A 21,009-nucleotide genomic window follows, 5' to 3' on the forward strand; every position below is an offset into this window, starting at 1 on the left:
TCTTCAAGCAAATTTGTAGTGCATGGGCAACTGCTTAGTCGGTTACTTTCAAAACAAAAGGAGATAATCTCTTTCTTGCTCAATTTCATTGCTTAGGGGATTGGGATCGTGTGATGGATGGAGGACCCTGGCTATTTCGAGGGGCTGCTCTAATTATGTCAGAATATGACGGCTTTACTAATGTGGAAGATTACAAGCTTGACAAAATACCAGTTTGGACGTGGATCCAAGGAATCCCAGAAGGGTTGATGAAGAAGAAGGATCTTGCTGAGAAGGTTGCAAAGAAAGTGGGGGAGCCTCCGATCAAGGTAATTGTTAACGAAGGGGTGCTTAATTTCTCTAAGTATTTGTGAGCTCGAGTACATATGGATGTTAACAAACCTTTGGTACCTATTGTGCCTGTCACTATAAAGGAGAGGAAAGTATATCCAGTTCAGTATGAAAAATTACCTGATTATTGTTACTTCTGTGGTTTGATGGGGCATACGGTTACTGAATGTGGTGATGGAATTCATGGGAAGGAGCAATGTCAGTGGGGTGAGTGGCTGAAGGTTACCTTTGAATCAAGTAATCCTACGGGAGGTGGCAGAGGGACGGCAGGTAGGGCTGGTTTGGGCCGTGGTAGAGGAAGAGGTTTTGTGCCAGGCGAACCAAATAATTCTGAGACTACTAACATGGATTGGAGTACTGAGAATCCCTTGTCTGCAAGTTTTGGGACAAGGAAGCGTCTGATAGAGGTGGATGGAACAATGAACACGCGTGCAAGTGGTAATTCTCAAAATACAAATCCAGGGAAGGTTGCCCTACAGGTTCACTTACTGGAAAATGGTACTGCAACTGAGAATGGGGAGAATTCTGATACTACTCCACAAAAAGTGCAGCCACCAAAGAGACAAAGAAAGGTGGTTAATGGTGAGGAAACATAAGAAATCTTAGGATCGGTGACCTCCACGTTGGAGGGTCGCCGGGATCAATGAAACTATGTGGACTGAACTGCCGCGGGCTTCGTAACCGCTGGACAGTTCGAGCGCTTCTTGATCTTGAGAAGTGATGACCCACAAGTATAGGGGGTGTATCGTAGTACTTTCGATAAATAAGAGTGCCGAACCCAACGAGGAGCAGAAGGTGTTGACAAGCAGTTTCGATGAAGGATTCACTGTAAATGCTCACAGACAAGTATTCAGGGGGTTTTGATATAGCAGATAAATAAAATACAAGTAAGTAAAATGCGAGAGTAATAATTGCAGCGAGTGGCCCAATCCTTTTTAGCACAAAGGACAAGCCGATTTGTTTACTTATGATGACCAAACGTTCTTGAGGACACACGGGAATTTAGTCTAGTGCTTTCGCTTCATATAGTTGATTAATCTTCATTGTTTTGATAAGTGTTGTGTGGGTGAACCTATGCAAATGCATCGCCCTTCCTAGGACTAATACATACTTGTGATTAAACCCCTTGCAAGCATCCGCAAATACAAGAAAGTAATTAAGATAAATCTAACCACAGCCTTAAACTCTGAGATCCTGCTATCTTTCCTGCATCGATATACCAACGGGAGTTCAGGTTTCTGTCACTCCGGCAACCCCACAATTAGCAAACGAATACAAGATGCATTCCCCTAGGCCCATAAAGGTGAAGTATCATGTAGTCGACGTTCACATGACACCACTAGAAGAATAACACCACAACTTAAATATCAAACCATTAAATATTACTCAACATAGTTCACTACTAACATTTAGACTTCACCCATGTCCTCAAGAACTAAACGAACTACTCACAAGACATCATATGGAACATGATCAGAGGTGATATGATGATGAATAATAATCTGAACATAAACCTTAATTCAATGGTTTCACTCAATAGCATCAATAACGAAGAGTAATCAACACCGGGAGAGTTTCCCCTATGAAATAATCAAGATTCAACTCTAGATGTTACAGCGGAGACGAGATGCAGCGGTGGAGATGATGATGATGATGGTGGAGATGATGATGATGATCCCAATGAAGTCCAGCTCGATGACGGTGACGATGGCGATGATTTCCCCCTCTGGGAGGGAATTTCCCCGGCGGATTTCAGCCTGCCGGAGAGCTCTTTTCTCTCTGGTGTTTTCCGCCCCGCAGAGGCGGCTGTGTCTATTCGCGATGCCCCCAGCACCTTAGGTTTTCGGGTAGATGAAGTACGCGAAGGAGAGACGGCCGAGGGGGGCTATGGGCCCCCTCCCCACAAGGCAACGCGGTCAAGGTGGGGCCCACGCCGGCCTATGGGGGCCCCATGGCGGCCCTCCTCGGCCCCTCCTTTTGGCTGGCTACTTCTTCTGGAGAAATAAGACTTTCTGTGTATTTCCCGTCAATTGTTGATCTTCAGAAATATTGTATCCTGACGGTGCTTTTTCCAGCAGAATCCTGACTGCGGTGAGTAATTCCCCAATAATCATGAAACATGCAAAATAGGTGAAATAACATAAGTATCATCTCTAAATACGAAATATATCAATGAATAACAGTAAATTATGATATAAAATAGTGATGCAAAATGGACGTATCAAGAAGCAATTAAAACATGATGTGTTTTTTCTGTCTGAGACACATTTGGATAAATCAAGGGAAGAAAATCTGAGAAGGAAGATGGGGTTTGATGAATACAGTTTCGTTGAGAGTGATGGTCAGAGTGGGGGTCTAATGATGCTATGGAAAACCAATGTAAATATTATTGAGAAGAGCCATCTGCAAAAATTATATTGATGTGGTGGTACAAGACGATGTAACTTGGAGGTTCACATGCATATATGGGGAGCCGGTTTGGGCCAAAAACATGTGACATGGGAAGCTCTGCGTACTTTACATGGTCAGATTCAATTACCATAGCTAATTCTGGGAGATTTCAACGAGATCTTATTTAATTATGAGAAGGAAGGTGGCCGGCCAAGAGCCCAAAGAGCTATGCAAGATTTTCATGATGCTCTGAGAGACTGTGAGCTAGAGGATATGGGATATGTGGGACACCTATTCACTTGGAGGAGGGGGAAGATCCGTGAGAGACTAGATAGAGGTGTTGTAAATGATCAATGGAACATCTTGTTTCCGTTTGCTAGTTTGAATAAACACCAAGGACAGATTAAGGGACCGAAGAGATTTGAAGCAAGATGGTTGCAAGAAGAGGAAGTAGAAAATATGGTTAAAGTTGTCTGGGAAAGAGCAAAGGATAGAGGAGAAGAAGTAACGCTGATGCAAAAATTGTGGTGATGTTCATTAAGAGTTACATATATGGGACAAAAATGTCCTGAAAAGACCGGGTAAAAAACTGAAGGAATTAAAGCGGGACTTAGAGCTCCTGCGGAGGGGCCCTATGACAGATGATGCTCTTGCTGCACAAAAGGAAATCCAATTACATATTGAACAAACTCTGGAGAAGGAGGAAATGTTTTGGGTACAGCGGGCTAGAGCAAACTGGCTAAAATATGGTGACAGAAATACAAACTTGCTTCAAAAACAAAGAAACTGAATACTATAAAGTGTTTGATTGATGCAAATGGGACTAAACATGAAGACAAGGAAGGTATGTGTGATGTGGTGTTGAATTATTTCACCAATCTGTTTACTTCTAAGACTTCAGAACCAGAAGACACTATATTGGATGATGTTCAAAGAAAAGTTACTACGGATATGAATATTGTTTGTTGGCTCCTTTTACTGAGGAGGAGTTAAAGAAAGCTCTGTTTAGTATTGGTGACCTGAAGGCGCCTGGTCCTGATGGTCTTCATGCCATTTTTTATAAAAGGTTCAGGGAGTTATTGGGGGATGATTTGATCAAGGAAGTGTTGAATGCGATGAATACTATTGCAGTACTAGGGGGTGGAATTATACCACTATTGTGTTGATTCCCAAGATCCATAATCCTGAAAGTGTGGCTCAGTTTAGACCTATCAGCCTATGCAATGTTGTCCATAAGGTAATATCTAAACTGTTGGCTAATAGGTTGAAAGGTTATCTCCCTGAAATTATTAGTGATCATCAAAGTGCATTTGTTCCGGGGCGGCTGGTCGATTACTGATAACATTCTTCTGGCTTATGAGAGTATACATGCAATGAAGAAGAAGAAGAAGAAGGGGAAGAGAGGACTATGTGCTGTCAAGCTTGACATGCACACATCATATGATCAGGTGGAGTGGGTTTATCTAGAGAAAATTATGATCAAGATGGGTTTTCAGAGAAGATGGGTGGATATGGTTATGGCATGTGTGTCTACTGTCCAATACAATGTCAGGTTTAACTCTATGGAAACTGATGATTTTATACCTACAAGGGGTTTAAGGCAGGGGGACCCATTATCCCCTACCTATTCCTTTTGGTGGCGGAGGGTCTCTCTAGTATGATCAAAGGGGCATAATTAAGGGGGGATTGGAAGGAGTGAGGGTGTGCCGCGAGGCGCCTATGGTTTCCCATCTGTTATTTGCTGACGACTCCTTGATCTTGATGAAGGCGGACAGCGGGAATGCGCTGAAATTAAAAGAGATCCTTGACAGATATTGTGCAACTTAAGGCCAGAGAATTAGTGAGGCAAAATCGAGTATATAGTTTAGTCCTAATACTATTGTGGAGGAGAGAGCTGTAGTGTGTCAAATTTTAAATATCATGACGGAGGCTTTGAGTGATAAGTATCTTGGTCTACCGGCCTTGATAGGGATTGACAAGTCTGATTGCTTTAGGTTTTTAATTGACAGAGTGGTAGCAAGGATCAGTGGTTGGAAAGAAAAACTACTGAGTTTGGTAGGGAAGGAAACTCTAATAAAATCTATTGCTCAATCTATACCGGTTTTTGCTATGATGGTGTTTAAAATTCCGAAGAACATATGTAAAGGAATATCGGATGTAATAGCTCAATTCTGGTGGGGCGATGAGGAGGAACAGAAATATATGCATTGGAAGTCCTGGTGGAAAATGTGTATCCCAAAAAAGAGTGGAGGTATGGGTTTTAGAGATTTGCATTGTTTTAACCTTGCTATGTTGTCAAAACAGGTGTGGAGATTATTAAGTGAACCTGAATCTTTATGTGCAAGAGTTCTTAGAGCAAAGTACTATCCAGATGGTAAGCTTCTTAATGCAACTTTGAAGAGTGGGAGCTCTTATACATGGCAGAGTATTATGGCTAGTTTGGATTGTTTCAAAAAAGGGTACATTTGGAGAGTGGGAGATGGCACACAGATTAATATATGGGAAGATAATTGGATCCCCTCTAGTCACAATTTGAAGGTGATGATGCCTAAAGGAAATAATTTGTTTACCCGTGTTAGTGACCTTATTAATCCAGTTGATGGTAATAGGGATGAAGAGCTTTTGGAGACTATGTTTTGGCCAGTGAATGTCCATAGAATCAAGCAAATTCATTTGATACAGGATAGAGAAGATTTAGTGGCATGGCACTTCAACAAACTTGGTCTTTTTTCAGTTCAATCTGCTTACTACTGTAAATGGGATTTTAAGTTTGGGAGGAATAATAGAAACACAAGTATCACTGAAGCTGCTTCAAATACTGTTTGGGAGAAATTATGGGGTCTTGAAATTCCTAATAAGATAAAGATTTTTGGCTGGAGAGTGTTGCATGGGATGATCCCATGTAGGGGAATCCTTGCAAACTGACATATTGGGAATCAGGGAGGATGCCCCTTATGTAATGAAGGTTTCGAAGATATGAAACATATGCTTTTTACTTGTCACAGCGCGAAGGAAGTCTGGAGATGCTTAGGGCTGAGTGGGGCCCTTGAGGAAATCTTAATACAAGATAGATCGGGGTCTATGATTGTTGAAGAAATTATAAGGAAGGGGGCGGCTTCAGTTGATGAACAATGTAGGATTTGCTGAATTAGTTTTGTGTGCGGGGTGGTACATCTGGTGGGAAAGAAGGCAAAAAGTACATAATGAAGAGATACAAACGCCTTTTCGCTCTGCGACATCTATTGTGGTTATTACAAAGAACTATATGATGGCTGCAAAAAAAGCCCCAGAGGAGGAAAGAAGTGACCTAGTCGAAGCCTTTGGAGGGCATGTTGAAAATTAATGTTGATGCTACGTTTGATATTCAGTCGGGGAGGGGAGCTGGTGGAGTTGTCATAAGAGACTACAGGGGCCAGTGCATTGCTGCATCCCAGAAGTTTCTACCATATGTGGTCGACGCTCCAATGGCAGAGGCTTATGCACTTCGAGAAGGGCTGGTTTTAGCACAACATATTGGCATAAATAATTTCGTTCTCCAAACTGATTGTACTCAGGTGGTTGAAACAATGAGAGATGATGGTTTTGTGCTGCGGCTATATATGATGACTGTAAGATTATGTGGAGTGGTTTTAGTAGAGTGGAGGTGGAGCATTGTCATCGGGAAGCAAATCAGGTGGCGCATGAGCTTGCTAGAGTTTCTTTTGAAACTAGTAATTCTTGTATTTGGGTCGATGAGCCCCCTAGTTTTATTATTAGCAAGCTCGCGAATGATGTAATTATACTGTAGCGGCAAGTTTTTTTCGCACTCTTTTCCTTACCAGGGTACCTACGGGGACTAGAAGGTTTTTAATGAGGCGGCTTGCTTGCTTATATATTAATGGATTTGTTCAGAAAAAATGTATACAGCTGATGATGCTCGATGTCTTACAAAATACCTATAAAAATTGAAAATTCCACTAAAGATAAAGATATTTATGTGGTTCCTAAAGAAAAAAAGTGCTGCTAACTAGAGATAATTCAGCTAAAAGAAACTGAAATGGGAGTAAAAAGTGTTGTTTCTTGACTCGGAAGAGACTATGAACCATATTTTTATTTTTTGTCCTTTTGCTAGATTAGTTTGGAGAATCATTTTTGCTAGGTATGATATTCCACCACCAACCAATATCACAAGTATGTTTTTAAATTGGAAAATTGGTATTGACAGCAAAACAAAAGCTAAAATTCGCATTGGCATTTCAGTTGTATGTTGGTCAATATAGAATTGTCGAAATGATATTGTGTTTAACATGAAGGATTCATCTAAGTATGTGTAGGTTGTCCATATGGCAGTACATTGGATCCAGCTATGACGTTTCCTTTTCCCGGAGGATCAGCGGGAATGTATGGTTATTGGATGCAACCGGCTACTGGTTGCGCATGATATTTTCAACCATGCTACTTGGCGGCATATTAATCGGATACAAGATGTTTAGATTTTTAAGATCCTTCCTTCTATTTCGATGGTTGATTTTTTGTATCAACCCTCTCTGATATGTAATTTGTAAACATTACTTTTTTGCTACTCCTTTAATAAAAGGCTGCGTGCATCGACTGCTGCATAGGCCGGGGAATACCCCATTTCGAAAAAGTGATTTTTTGTGGAAAAAAGTCAGTTGCATGATTGATTTAGTGATTCTAGGTAGCTGCATTAGCATTTTTGTGGCACTTTACCGTAGTCAAACTGCAGGATCTGAGAAAAATGAAATAACAGATGATGATATGAGGCTGTATTCCTACCAAAGAAAATGTGACAGAACAAATAAAAAAAATGATTTGTTCATGTTTGAAATCAGTGAGACCTATTTTCTTCGTTTGCACCATTTTTCAGAATTTCAGAGCTAAAACAAATATGAACAAATGCGCAATCAAATCCTTAGTACTTCTGTATGATGGTACTGATCCTCTGGAGCCATCGAATGATTAAATTTGGTGGATGCATGTATCCAAGATGTTTCCTTCCATCCTCTATTATTCTGCCTTGTTTCTTGGATAGACACCACGAGTTCTTTGTTGGATGAGGAAAATTACCGCTTGAGATTCTTCAAATGGATTTTTAACTGAAAGTTATGCCTATTAATAATTAAGATTACTATTTTACAATCCTTCAGACACTGCCCAAGTAAAGCCAACGAAGTGGCGCATGAACTAGCTAGAAATAATTGTTGGCAATTAATAAAATCCCACAGCAGAGTTCTGTTGTTTCCCTTAACAAAAAAACAAGATTACTATTCTACAAAATAATACAGTAGGGCATTGGCTTAGTCCAATGATATGGCATGACATTTAATTATGATTGAATATATACAATTACTCCTATTAAAATTTAGTACCAACTTGTCCTTGGGCCTAACTATGGCCTATTCAATTTTAGCCATTAGATTGGTCATGTGATACACACATAAATGTGTTGTATGATGCAGTGTAAAATCTCTCTTTTGAAAAAATGTTGTTGTATAAAAACTCGACCCATTATTGATTGCTATTGCCCAGTCTTTGCGGGATGAAGAATGCCCAGTCTTTGTGGGATGAAGAATGTTGTATTGTGATCCAAATTCATATACTAAAGGGAGGCTAACTTATGACAAACGGTACGGATCGTTGGCACCGCCTATATATACATCTTGTAAGCCGCCGGCTAGGGTTCATCAGATTATAAGATAACCCACGGCGTTTGTAAACACCTCCCGATATAGTGAAGTTTTGCTGGCTGGCGCCCGTGGTTTTTCCCCCTTCTGTGTTGGAAGGGGTTCTCCACGTTAAATCTTGTGTCCCCTGCGTGTGTTCTTGTTTCGTTCTTCGTTATTTGCTTGTCGCTTTTATAACAAGTGGTATCAGAGCCCGTGTTTCAATCTAGGGTTTTGCGACATGTCTTCCTTGAAGTTCGATCTACCGCAGCTGGATTATACCACGAGATTTTCTCTGTGGAAAGTGAAGATGAGGGCGATACTTACCCAATCTTCTGATCTGAATGAAGCTCTTGATGGTTTTGGCAAGAAAGATGCCAAGACCTGGACCGACGATGAAAAGAGGAAAGACCGTAAGGCTTTTTCATTAATTCAGCTTCATCTATCCAACAATATCTTGCAGAAGTGCTGGCTGAGAAATCTGCAGCGGCGCTTTGGTTGAAACTGGAATCGATCTGCATGTCCAAAGATCTAACCAGTAAGATGCACGTGAAGATGAGGTTGTTTTCGCACAAGCTGCAACAAGGTGCGTCAATGATGAATCACCTATCGATCTTTAAAGAGATCGTTTCTGATTTACTGTCCATATAGGTAAAGTATGATGATGAGGATCTCGCTCTTATACTATTAGTCTCGTTGCCTAATTCCTTTGCAAATTTTCGAGACACCTTGTTATACAGTCGTGATGAACTAACCCTTGCCGAAGTTTATGAGGCCCTCCAGCAGAGGGAAAAAATGAAATCTATGGTGCAGGCAGAGGGTTCTTCATCTAAGGCAGAAGCACTGTAGGTCCGAGGAAGGACCGAGAACAGAAACAACAACTACAACAACTACAATAGAGATAAGAGCAAGACCGACAGAGGTCGCTCAAAGTCCAAGGGACGAGATGGTAAGTTCTGCAAATATTGTAAGAAAACTAGCCACAATATTGATGATTGCTGGAAGTTGCAGAACAAAGAGAAAAGAAACGGTACTTACCAACCGAAAAACAAATCCGAGGTTGATGGTAAGGTTGCTGTTGTTTCCAGTGATAATTCTGATGGCGATTGCCTAGTTGTGTTTGCTGGTTGTGTTTCTAGTAATGATGAGTGGATCCTTGATTTTGCATGTTCGTTTCATATTTGCTGTAACAAAGACTGGTTCAGTTCTTATGAGTTTGTGCAGAGTGGAGATGTTGTGCGTATGGGAGATAACAACCCACGTGAGATCGTGGGCATTGGTTCCGTTCAGATCAAGATGCATGATGGCATGACACGCACTCTGACAGATGTGAGACACATACCTGGCATGGCCAGAAATCTGATCTCTCTCAGTACCCTTGATGTTGATGGGTACAAACACTCCGGTTCTCGCGGAGTTCTGAAGGTATCAAAAGGTTCTCTCGTTCACATGATTGGTGATATGAATTCTGCAAAGTTATATGTTCTTAGAGGTAGCACTTTGTCTGGTATTGCTGCTGCTGTTATTCCTGACGAATCTGGTAAAACTAATTTGTGGCATATGCGTCTTGGACATATGAGTGAACATGGCATGGCAGAATTGCACAAGAGAGACCTGCTAGATGGCTGCAATTTGAGTAAGTTTGAGTTCTGTGAGCACTGCATTTTTGGTAAGCATAAAAGAGATAAATTCAATGCTTCCGTTCATACCACTAAAGGGATACTAGATTATGTGCATGCTGATGTGCGGGGACCTTCCCGCAAGACTTCTCTTGGTGGTGCAGATTACATGCTTACTATCATAGATGATTACTCCAGAAAAGTGTGGCCTTTTTTTTTCTGAAACATAAATCTGATGTGTTTGATGCTTTTAGAAAGTGGAAAGTTATGGTAGAGAAGCAAACAGAAAAGAAAGTTAAATTGCTTCGTACTGACAATGGCATGGAGTTTTGTTCTACTGTTTTCAATGATTATTGCAGCGACGAAGGCATTGTCAGACACCACACCATCCCATATACTCCTCAGCAAAATGGTGTGGCGGAGAGGATGAACAGAACCATCATCTCCAAGGCTCACTGCATGTTATCCAATGCTGGTATGCATAGACGTTTCTGGGCTGAAGCAGCCTCCACCGCTTGTTACTAGATAAACAGGTCACCTTGTATTCCGCTTGATAAGAAAACTCCTATTGAGGTATGGTCTGGTTCACCTGCTGATTATTCACAGTTGAGAGTTTTCGGTTGCACTGCCTATGCTCATGTTGATAATGGAAAGATAGAGCCTAGGGCTGTTAAGTGTGTGTTTCTTGGTTATGGTTCAGGAGTTAAGGCATACAAGTTATGGAATCCTGAAACTAAGAAAGTTTTGCATAGCAGGGATGTAGTCTTTAATGAGGTTGTCATGTTTTATAAGAGTTCATCTACAGATGTTACTGATGATGTTGATTTTTCTGATAGTTCTGATGATGAGCAACAGAGGATCAGCGTGCAGGTGGAGCACGTGGAAGAGAAAGAAAATGAAGTTGCTGAAAATGGTAATACTGTTGTTCAGCACTCACGACCTATTTTGCAGCAAACAAATAGTTCAATTGCTGCTGATAGACCGAGGCGTAACAAAGGTCCACGTCCTCGTTTAATTGAAGAGTGTAATCTTGTTCACCATGCTTTGAGTTGTGCTGAACAGGTGGAGCAGGATACTGAACCTGCTACATATACTGAGGCCGTTGCATCCATTGACCGCGTGAAGTGGATTTCTGCTATGCAAGAGGAGATGCAGTCACTTGACAAGAATGGCACATGGGATGTTGTACCCTTGCCTAAACAAAAGAAGGTTGTCCACTGTAAGTGGATATTTAAAAGAAAGGAAGGTTTGTTTCCTAATGAGCCTCCGAGGTTTAAGTCAAGGTTAGTAGCAAAAGGTTTCAGCCAAATTCCAGGTATTGATTATAATGATGTATTCTCTCCGGTTGTGAAGCATAGTTCCATTCGTGCATTCTTTGGTATTGTGGCTATGCATGATCTTGAGCTTGAGCAGCTAGATGTAAAGACTGTTTTTCTGCATGGTGAGCTTGAGGAGGAGATATACATGGACCAACCTGAAGGTTTTGTTGTGCCTGGTAAGGAGGATCTTGTATGCAAGTTGAAGAGGTCCCTTTATGGTCTGAAACAGTCTCCAAGACAATGGTATAAAATGTTTGATTCATTTATGCTTGCACATGAGTTTAAGAGATCTAAGTATGATAGTTGTGTATATATCAAGTTTGTTAATGGATCGCCAATATACTTGCTATTATATGTTGATGATATGTTGATTGCTGCCAAGACCAAGAAAGAGATCACTACTTTAAAGTCACAGTTAAGTAGTGAGTTTGAGATGAAGGATCTTTGTGCTGCTAAGAAAATACTAGGTATGAAAATTACAAGAGACCGAAAATCTAGTGTGTTATTTCTTAGTCAGCAAAATTACATTCAGAAAGTTCTTCATCGTTTTAATATGCATGATGCAAAGTCGGTTAGTACACCAATTGCTTCTCACTTCAAATTGTCAGCATTGCAATGTCCTAGTACTGATGAAGATATTGAGTACATGTCTCGAGTTCCATATTCTAGTGCTGTTGGTTCCTTGATGTATGCCATGGTTTATTCTCGTCCTGATTTATCATATGCTATGAGTTTGGTCAGTCGATACCTTGCTGATCCTGGTTAAGAACATTGGAAAGCTGTTCAGTGGATTTTCAGGTACCTTCGTGGCACATCCAAAGCTTGCTTAAAGTTTGGCAAGACCGGTGAGGGACTCGTAGGCTATGTGGATTCAGATTTTGCTGCCGATTTGGATAAGAGAAGATCCCTCACAGGTTATGTGTTCACTGTTAGTGGATGTGCTGTGAGTTGGAAGGCAACGTTACAATCTGTTGTTGCCCAATCTACGACCGAAGCAGAATATATAGCAATTAATGAAGCTGGCAAAGAGTCTGTTTGGTTGAAAGGTTTGTATGATGAGCTTTGTGGAGATGATTCTTGCATTAACTTGTTTTCTGACAGTCAAAGTGCAATATACCTTACTAAAGATCAAATGTTCCATGAGAGGACAAAGCACATTGATATCAAGTACCATTATATTCGCGATATTGTTGCTCAAGGTAAACTGAAGGTATGCAAGATAAGTACTCATGATAATCCTGCTGATATGATGACAAAGCCAGTTCATGTTTCCAAGTTTGAGCTTTGCTCGAGCTTGGTTGGTATAACTGTTTAGCCCAAGTGGTTGTTGACGCCAGCAAGTGTTTTTCCTTTGATGTTCAGGAGATTTTTGAAATTCATGCTACAAGATGGAATTTGTCTTGCAGGATGAAGAATGTTGTATTGTGATCCAAATTCATATACTAAAGGGAGGCTAACTTCTGACGAGCGGAGCGAGGCCCGTCGCCGGCTAGGGTTCATCAGATTATAAGATAACCCACGGCGTTTGTAAACACCTCCCGATATAGTGAAGTTTTGCTGGCTGGCGCCCGTGGTTTTTTCCCCTTCTGTGTTGGAAGGGGTTTTCCACGTTAAATCTTGTGTCCCCTGCGTGTGTTCTTGTTTCGTTCTTCGTTATTTGCTTGTCGCTTTTATGACAAAGAATTTGCATGGCTCGAATGCAGAATTATATTTCATTGCTACATACCCCCTCCGTCTTAACATAAATGTCTCAATTGTTTTAGATACGGATATATCTAGATAAACAGGAATATTTGTATCTAGACAAAACTGAGACACTTATTTTTGAACGGAGGTAGTAGTGGGCTAGAATTAGGGAAGCACGATAGGTCGTATGCAGAGAAAGGATGGGATAATATTATGGAGGGAGAGGAACTGCAAACTCGGATAACTCTTTTAGAGAACGAAGTTTGATATGTTTGGCCCTATCAAAGCTCTGAGATGAGGAGATGAATTATCTGCAGGGTGAGCTCCAAAATGCTGTCAACAGCATATCTCATAGTTCTGCCATTTTACTGTCATATTTAGGCCCATGATCTCTGTTTTCAAATCCTAATACTATATACAAATGCATTTGAGAAAGTTCTGAGCTCGGCCGGAGAAGACAGAAACTAAGTTGGAAACCACCGGCCACTGGAGCAATTTGGACTTAATCAATAGTTTCCTCTTATTCGAGTACAACTAGCAACCGCACGGTTCAAAGACAGAAGCACGCACGGAAGAAGCATATATATACGTGCACGCCTCGACCACAACCTAACCAACGACGTTTGCCCTATGTATCGTCAGATGGAAACGGCTGCCTTCACCACGATCACGCTCCCGGACGACCTTGTCCGGGAGATCCTCTTGCGCGTGGCTGATCCCACGGCGCTCTTCCGTCTTGCCATGGCGTGCAAGCGATTGCGTTCCCTCATAGTCGATCAATCTTTTCTCCGCCGCCGCTGGCCGGAAGATTCCCCCAACTCATCCACCCTCGCCGGATTCTTCGCGGCGCTAACGCACTGTGGAAGGGCGGTCTTTGTTCCGGCACCACAATCGCCGATCAGCAGTAGCCGTCGCTTCCTCAGCTCCTTCTACGAGGCCGCTGGCTTCTTGGACAACGCGGTGCTGCTAACCTCCCGTCGTGGCCTCCTCCTCGTCCGGATCTCACAACGCGACTGCGGCGAGCCCAACCAGATCGCCTTATGCAACGTGCTCGCCGGCACATGCAACGTGCTCCCGCCGCTCCCGCCGCTCAAGCCAAACATCGATCTCATCATCAGCGGCTTCACGGTTCTAACAGCAGCTGATTGGTGCTCGACCGGACGGCGTAGACCGCCGTCACCAGCCCCAGGGTACTCCTCCTTCTTCAAAGTGTTGATCCACGGTGTGAACCAGAATGAGGATGTCCCAGAGCAGCGGTACTACCTTTCCATGTTCTCGTCTGATGAGCCGAGCTGGACCTCGCCTCAGGAGTGCTTTAACCACAACGACGACATCGGGAATGCACACGGACGGGGCAGCGCCGTCGTGAGCCGGGACGCGGCACACTGGCTCTTTTGCTGCACCTCAAACTATTACACTCTCAATGTGAGCATCGGTACCGGTCGCGTCTCCTTAACGAACACTGGTGGAAAAAAGGGCTTTGGTCGCGGTTGGCAACTGCCATTAGTCGCGGTGGCCCAACCGCGACCAAAGCAGCGCGACTAAAGGCCCCCCCCTTTAGTCGCGGTTCCTTACGAACCGCGACTAAAGGCCCGTCCACGTGGGCCGCAGGGGAGCGCCAGGGCGGAGGACCTTTAATCGCGGTTCTTCTGGCCAACCGCGACTAAAGGCCTCCGCAGGGTTTAGGGTTTTAGCCCCCCTCCCCCTAAATCTGGTTTCTTTTTAATTTGTATTGTTTTATTTCTTTTGGGTTTTAATTTTGAAGGAGTTTCACATATTCTACGGTACTGTATACATACATGCATATGAATGTACAATTTCAAACAAATTTGAAATTAGAACCAAAAAGAATTCAAGAGGAATATACAATATATATTCAATATCGGATGACCATATACAATATATATTCAATATCGGATGACCATATACAATTTTGAACAAGTTAGTTACAAATTCTGGTGCATATAAAGTTCTACGTCATCGTAATAGTGTTCTCCTCTAGGATCGATGACTTCCCTCGCCAACCATCCAGCTAGTTCCTCTTGAAGTGGTCGGAAGCGAGCTTCTGGACTAAGCGTCTTCCGGAGGTTATTCCTCAGGATGTTGTTCTCACACGTCTGGTCCCGCTCATTGCAGTATCTCCGGATCCTCTCACAAACATAGTATCCACATAGATTGGTCCCCGGTGGCTGAATATCCCCAGTCGTCCGCACTGCCATTTTAAAATGTAGCTCCTTTTTGAATTCACCGACCTTGGTATCTACGAACCGTCTCCAAACCCTACGAGGCAAAGAAAATTAAATAAACAAGAGAGTTATTAATTAGTTACTTGATATTAGGAAATGATGAACGAAATAGGCCGATCGATATAGAGCGCAAATGAATGAAAATAATTACTTTTGCATCATTTTTCTCATGTCGCCCCAAATCGCCGGATCCATATTCAGAGAGTCGTGGACGAGAACTGAGGAGGTCTGAACTTTAATTACCATAAGAATCCAGTGGAACCTGCGGACACGATACATGCACAGTCATGCATAACTCATCGATTAGCCACATACCATAAACAAAAGAGAATGTGCTCAAGACAGAAACACTCACCCAAAATGGTAAGAAAATAGAATATCACTTTTCTGTTGCTGTTTTCTAATAAACCGCCACAGGTCATCCTCCACGTCGGCGGGGTGGTGTTCTAACACATATGAATTAACGATGTGTGGGTCAATGAACCCAACATCATGGATGTTCCTTATTCGCATTTCCCGCTTCTTCATTCTGCATAATATATAGCGTACACAACAAGATAGTTAGGACAATATATATATATATATATATATATATATATATATATATATATATATATATATATATATATATATATATATATATATATATATATATATATATATATATATATATATATATATATATATATATATATATAGTGCAGGCCGGCAATGAACGAGATGGGGTAGAAATTAATAAATCACTTACAGAACGTAGCAACTGATGATAGATTTGTCGAGGTCGCGCAGATTGAACAGCTGGAACAATTCACTCAGAGGAATTTGTACCCAGTAATGTTTGAAGTGATGCTCATATCTAACTTCCGCATAGATATACTCTTTGGCGTTTTTATGTTTTATGTAACCCTTGTACCAATTTAGCAGACCTAGCATTTGTCGAGGTAGATCCTCTTCCTGCGCAGGCTCGACGAGAGGGCCATTCTTCACATATGTAAATACTACGTCCTTCATTGGCGCCTCATCAAGGCCTAGCAGTGCACGAAGAGTGATACCTAACTCGGCCGCTTGTTCTCTGGCACTCGTTACAGTCAATCCATGTGCTGCCGCAGCTGCTATGATATCGGGGCATCCGGATCGGCGGCTTGCACTATGAGCGGGGCGATCGATTGTTTACTTTGTTCCCGAGCTGGGCAACTTCTTTCCCCTTTCTAATTTTGACTCGGCCTCGTCCTTCAAAGCTTTCTTCTCCGCCAACTCTTTCTGTTCTTGAACGCGAGTGCTTGCCTACGAAGTTCACGTAAATAGTCGTCGCAGATTCTTCGCGGCTTGGGACGGTGTGTTCAAAAATGACTTAGCCCACTGCTTTTCCTTGTCGAATATACCGGCTTGGGCTCGCCTCTATTTTCTTCTTGACGCTCGCCTTCCATTTCTCTAAATCAGCAGCCGCGCGCCGCCTTGACTTCCTCGGCACTACTTTCCCAAGACCTCCTGGGAGAGGCTTGATGATACCTCCGGTACCTTTGTTTTCTTAGGTACGTAAGGGTCCGGGTTAATAACCCAGGACTGCTTCTTCGCCGGAGGTGGATTGGGGGGCGGTACCGGTGTCTGATCACCCGCCGGACGAGGACTGGGGGGCGGCGTCGGCTGACGTGAATGAGGTGTATTAGGTGAAGCACCACCGCCACCGTCACCGCCACCGCCACCGTCACCGCCACCGCCACCGCCACCGTCACCGCCACCGCCACCACCACCACCGTACGGGGGTGGGCTTGTTGGCGCCTCGCCCGGAAACTTGATAAATTTCTTCTGCCATAGAATGAACGGCGCTTGACATCTCCAAGTCTTTTCACCCCTTCAGGTGTAGCAATGTCAATGTCCAGGTCCTTAAACCCTTGGACTATCTCCTCCACCGTGACACGAGCATAGCCATCTTGAATGGGGTTGTTGTGGTGGAGTGCTCCAGGTGGTAAAGCATCGCCGATGGCTACCTTCATGGACATGTTCCCGATAGGATAATACGGATGACATGCTTTCATCTCCTTTATATCGTCCACGGGGTAGCGAGGAGGCTCCGGTGCAGTAATTTCGACCACCAGAGGCTCCGGTGCAGTAATTTCTATCGTCGGTGCACCAGCCGGTGAGGCCTCCGTGGAAGCCACGCTGCTTCTTCTCCGCTGCTGGCTTCCGAGATCCATTGGATGATCTTCACATCTTGCGCCCGAGCTGCATCTCTTTCGGCGACTAGTACACTCACGGTTTTCTTCATCACATCCATTTCCGTTACCAACTTCGCCACAACATCTGCATCCCGATCCATCTTTCTCTTACGGCTTACGTAACCGTACGGGTCATCATTCTGGGGGAACCCTATTTTCCACGGAATGGGCCCCATGCCTCGTATACGTCCTCCGTGTTCAGGATTCCCGAGGGCTTTTGTCAGGGCGTCGTTCTCTCTGTTGAACCTGATCCTCCCCTCTTGAGCCTCCCTCATTGCCTCAATAAGCTTTTGGGTGGGTGTAATTATTTTGCCCTGATAAACACACTCCCCTGTCTCCGGGTTCAGCGATCCCCCATGCCCGTACCACCAGCTTTTGGCCCTTGGGTCCCATCCCTCCGTACCTGGACGGATTCCTCGCGCCCTCAGCTCGTTCTCCATCTTCTCCCACTTAGGCTGCCAAAAGCGATACCCTCCTGGCCCCATTTTATGATTGTACTCCTTCTTGGCCGTATTTTCCTTATTTTTTTCGATAGTTCAAGGAACTGCTCCGATTTCTTTTGCTTCACAAATTCTGGCCAATCATGTTGCAGTTTCTCATATTGTCCTTTGAAATCCGGAGTCTTGCCCTGGTTGACAAAGTCATGGGCTAGATTTTGCTTGTATTTCCGGAATGCGTTGGCCATCCTAGAAAGAGCGAACTGTTTGACTAGCTTGCGCCTCTTCTTGTTTTCCGCAATCTTGTTACCCTCCTCATCGTATTTGCGGTATTCCGGAGGTAGAACGAAATGTTCCATAAGCTTGTTGAAGCAATCTTTTTTTTCTCTCTTATCGACAAAAGTGAAACCAACACGTGCCTTCTTTGGCTCATTCCACTCCTGGCGGGTGATCGAGACGTTGTCTCTAACAACGGCTCCGCATTGGCTGACAAACTTGGTGGCGTTCTTGCTGGGCTCCAGCGGCCTGCCGGTTGCTTCGTCGACAACATCGATGGTGCATGTTTCTCCTGCTTTCATCGTCTTGGTTGCGCCACGCTTTGACGACGTACTCGATTTTTTCGACGATCCGGCCGAGGGCTAAAATAAGAAAGAGAGTCGCGCGCGTTAGTACACACACATTTATTCAAATCAGTTAGTTTGTATCACCAGACGCTCAATATGTATATATATATACCTCGGCGCCGGAGGTGGTTGCTACTTCCAATTGAAGATCGTCGTTTATCGACGTTTCTTCGGCATCATCTGCTTGCTGACGGCGCCTTCATCTTCACCCTCAAGGTTGAGCTAAGAAGAGATATCATCTTCTTCTTCTCCGGTCGGCACATATGGAATATCGCCTTTTATGATGCCGAACATATGGTCTTCAGCGTCCGGATCATAGTTGTCCAGAATCGGGTCAGCTCTATCGTCCGCCATATGTCAGTCCTGAAAACATGTAGTAAAAACAAATTAATTAAGTGAAGAAGGGGGGCGGTGGCGGTGGCGAAAGGGCGGTGGCAAACGGCGGGGGCGAGGAAAGGGTGGGAGAGGGTGTCGCGGTATATGCGGGGTCGCGGTGGCGAAAGGGGGGCGGCGGAAGGTAGGCGCGCGGTGGCGGTGGCGAAAGGGGGGCGGCGGTGGCGGTGGCGCCGCCTCGCCGCGAACAAAAAAAACCCGCATATACGTAGGGGCGGCGAGGGGGGCGGCGCATATTTTTGAGTTCTTTTATAAGTGATAAAATACAAAAGTGAAAATTTAGTTCAATTTTTTTTGAGTTCTTTTAAAAGTAAAAAAATACAAAAGTAAAAATTTAGTTCATTTTTTTTGACAAACTTTTGTTAAGTTATTTTGTTAAGTTATTTTTGTTAAATTTTGTTAAGTTATTTCTTGTTCAATTTTTTTTGTTAAGTTTATTAAAGTTTTTGTGAAGTTCAATTTTTTAGTTCTTCACATAATTTACTAGTTGGCATTTTTACTAGTTTTTAATCAAAACAACTTAGTTACAAAGTAAAAAAACAAAAAAACAAAAAAGTGGGCTGTGCGGCGCCCGGCCTTCTCTCTCCTCTCTCTGTTCTTCGTCATCCTTCGCCAGCGCGCGCGGCGCAAGCGTGTGGCGCGGCGGGCAGCGGGCGCGGCACAGCGGCAATGGGCGCAGCGGCAGCGGCGGCGCAACGGCGTTTGGCGGCGGCGGCGCAACGCGGCACGGCGCGGGCGCCCGAGAGCAGCGCTGGCGGCAACGCGCGCGCTGTACACGGTGGCGGCGCGCGGGATCGAAGTGAGAAGGGGGCCGGAGAGGCGCCGCGGCGGCGGACGACGGCGACGTACTGAGGCGGTCGACGGCGGCGTGTGGCGGCGGCAGCGCAGTCGGCGAGGGCGGCGGGCGACGAAGATCGATGGCGACGGAGAGAACTCGGCGGAGAAACAGAGATGAACCGCCAGGCGCGCCCCGCGCGAATTTATAGGGAGCGACCTTTAGTCGCGGTTGGGGAGCCCAACCACGACTAAAGGGGTACTTAGTCGCGGTTGGCCTGCCCAACCGCGACTAAAGGGTATTTTTCGGCGGGTTTCGGTTTCCGCGGAAAATACCCTTTAGTCGCGGTTGGGGAGCCCAACCACGACTAAAGGTATTTTTCGAATTTCTTTTCTATTTCAAAATGTGAAAAGTACATATAATATATGAATAAATTTAGAAAAATAAAACTAATTCATTTCAAAATCTGAAAAATACAAATAATATATCAAAAAGTAAAGAAAAATAAAACTAGTTCATTTAAAAATCTTAAAAATACAAATAATATATCAAAAATTCAGAAAATAAAACTAATTCAATTCAAAATCTTAAAAATACCAATAATATATCAAAAAATTCAGAAAAATAAAACTAATTCATTTCAAAATCTTAAAAATACAAATAATATATCAAAAAATTCAGAAAAATAAAACTAATTCAATTCAAAATCTTAAAAATACATATAATATATCAAAAAATTCAGAAAAATAAAACTAATTCAATTCAAAATCTTAAAAATACAAATTATCAAAAATTCATAAAAATAAAATTAATTCAATTCAAAAGTTCGTTGGCCCCCTCTTCCCGCCTCTTTCCGCCGACCCCCTCTTCCCTCCTCGTCTTCCCGCCATTTCTTCCCTGTCTTCCCGCCTCTTTCTTCCCGCCAATTGTTTCCCGCCAATTTCTTCCGGCCTCTTTCTTCCCGCCAATTTCTTCCTGCCACTTTCTCCCCGCCTCTTTCTTCCCGCCTCATGTCTTCCCGCTCCCATTTTTCCCGCCATTTGTCACTACATATAGGTAGCCCGGCTTGGCCAACATCACATCTCTACAATCTCTCATCACTCTCTCATGGCTTCCGCCGCACCCACTCTAACCTACCAGCAGGTGGAGGAGCTTTGCGCCTCGAACTACCCTTGCCCTCCGGGCTACCGCGTCCCTGCCGGCTGGAGCCTAAGCGCCGGCGGCGTGCCGGTCCCTCCCGTCCCTCAGGGTACTGCGCGCCGGGCGGCCATCACGAACCACTACTACCTCAACCTCACGCCGGAGCAGCGG

This window comes from Lolium perenne, chromosome 3, assembly GCF_019359855.2.
Source record: "Lolium perenne isolate Kyuss_39 chromosome 3, Kyuss_2.0, whole genome shotgun sequence".
Lineage (NCBI taxonomy): Eukaryota > Viridiplantae > Streptophyta > Magnoliopsida > Poales > Poaceae > Lolium > Lolium perenne.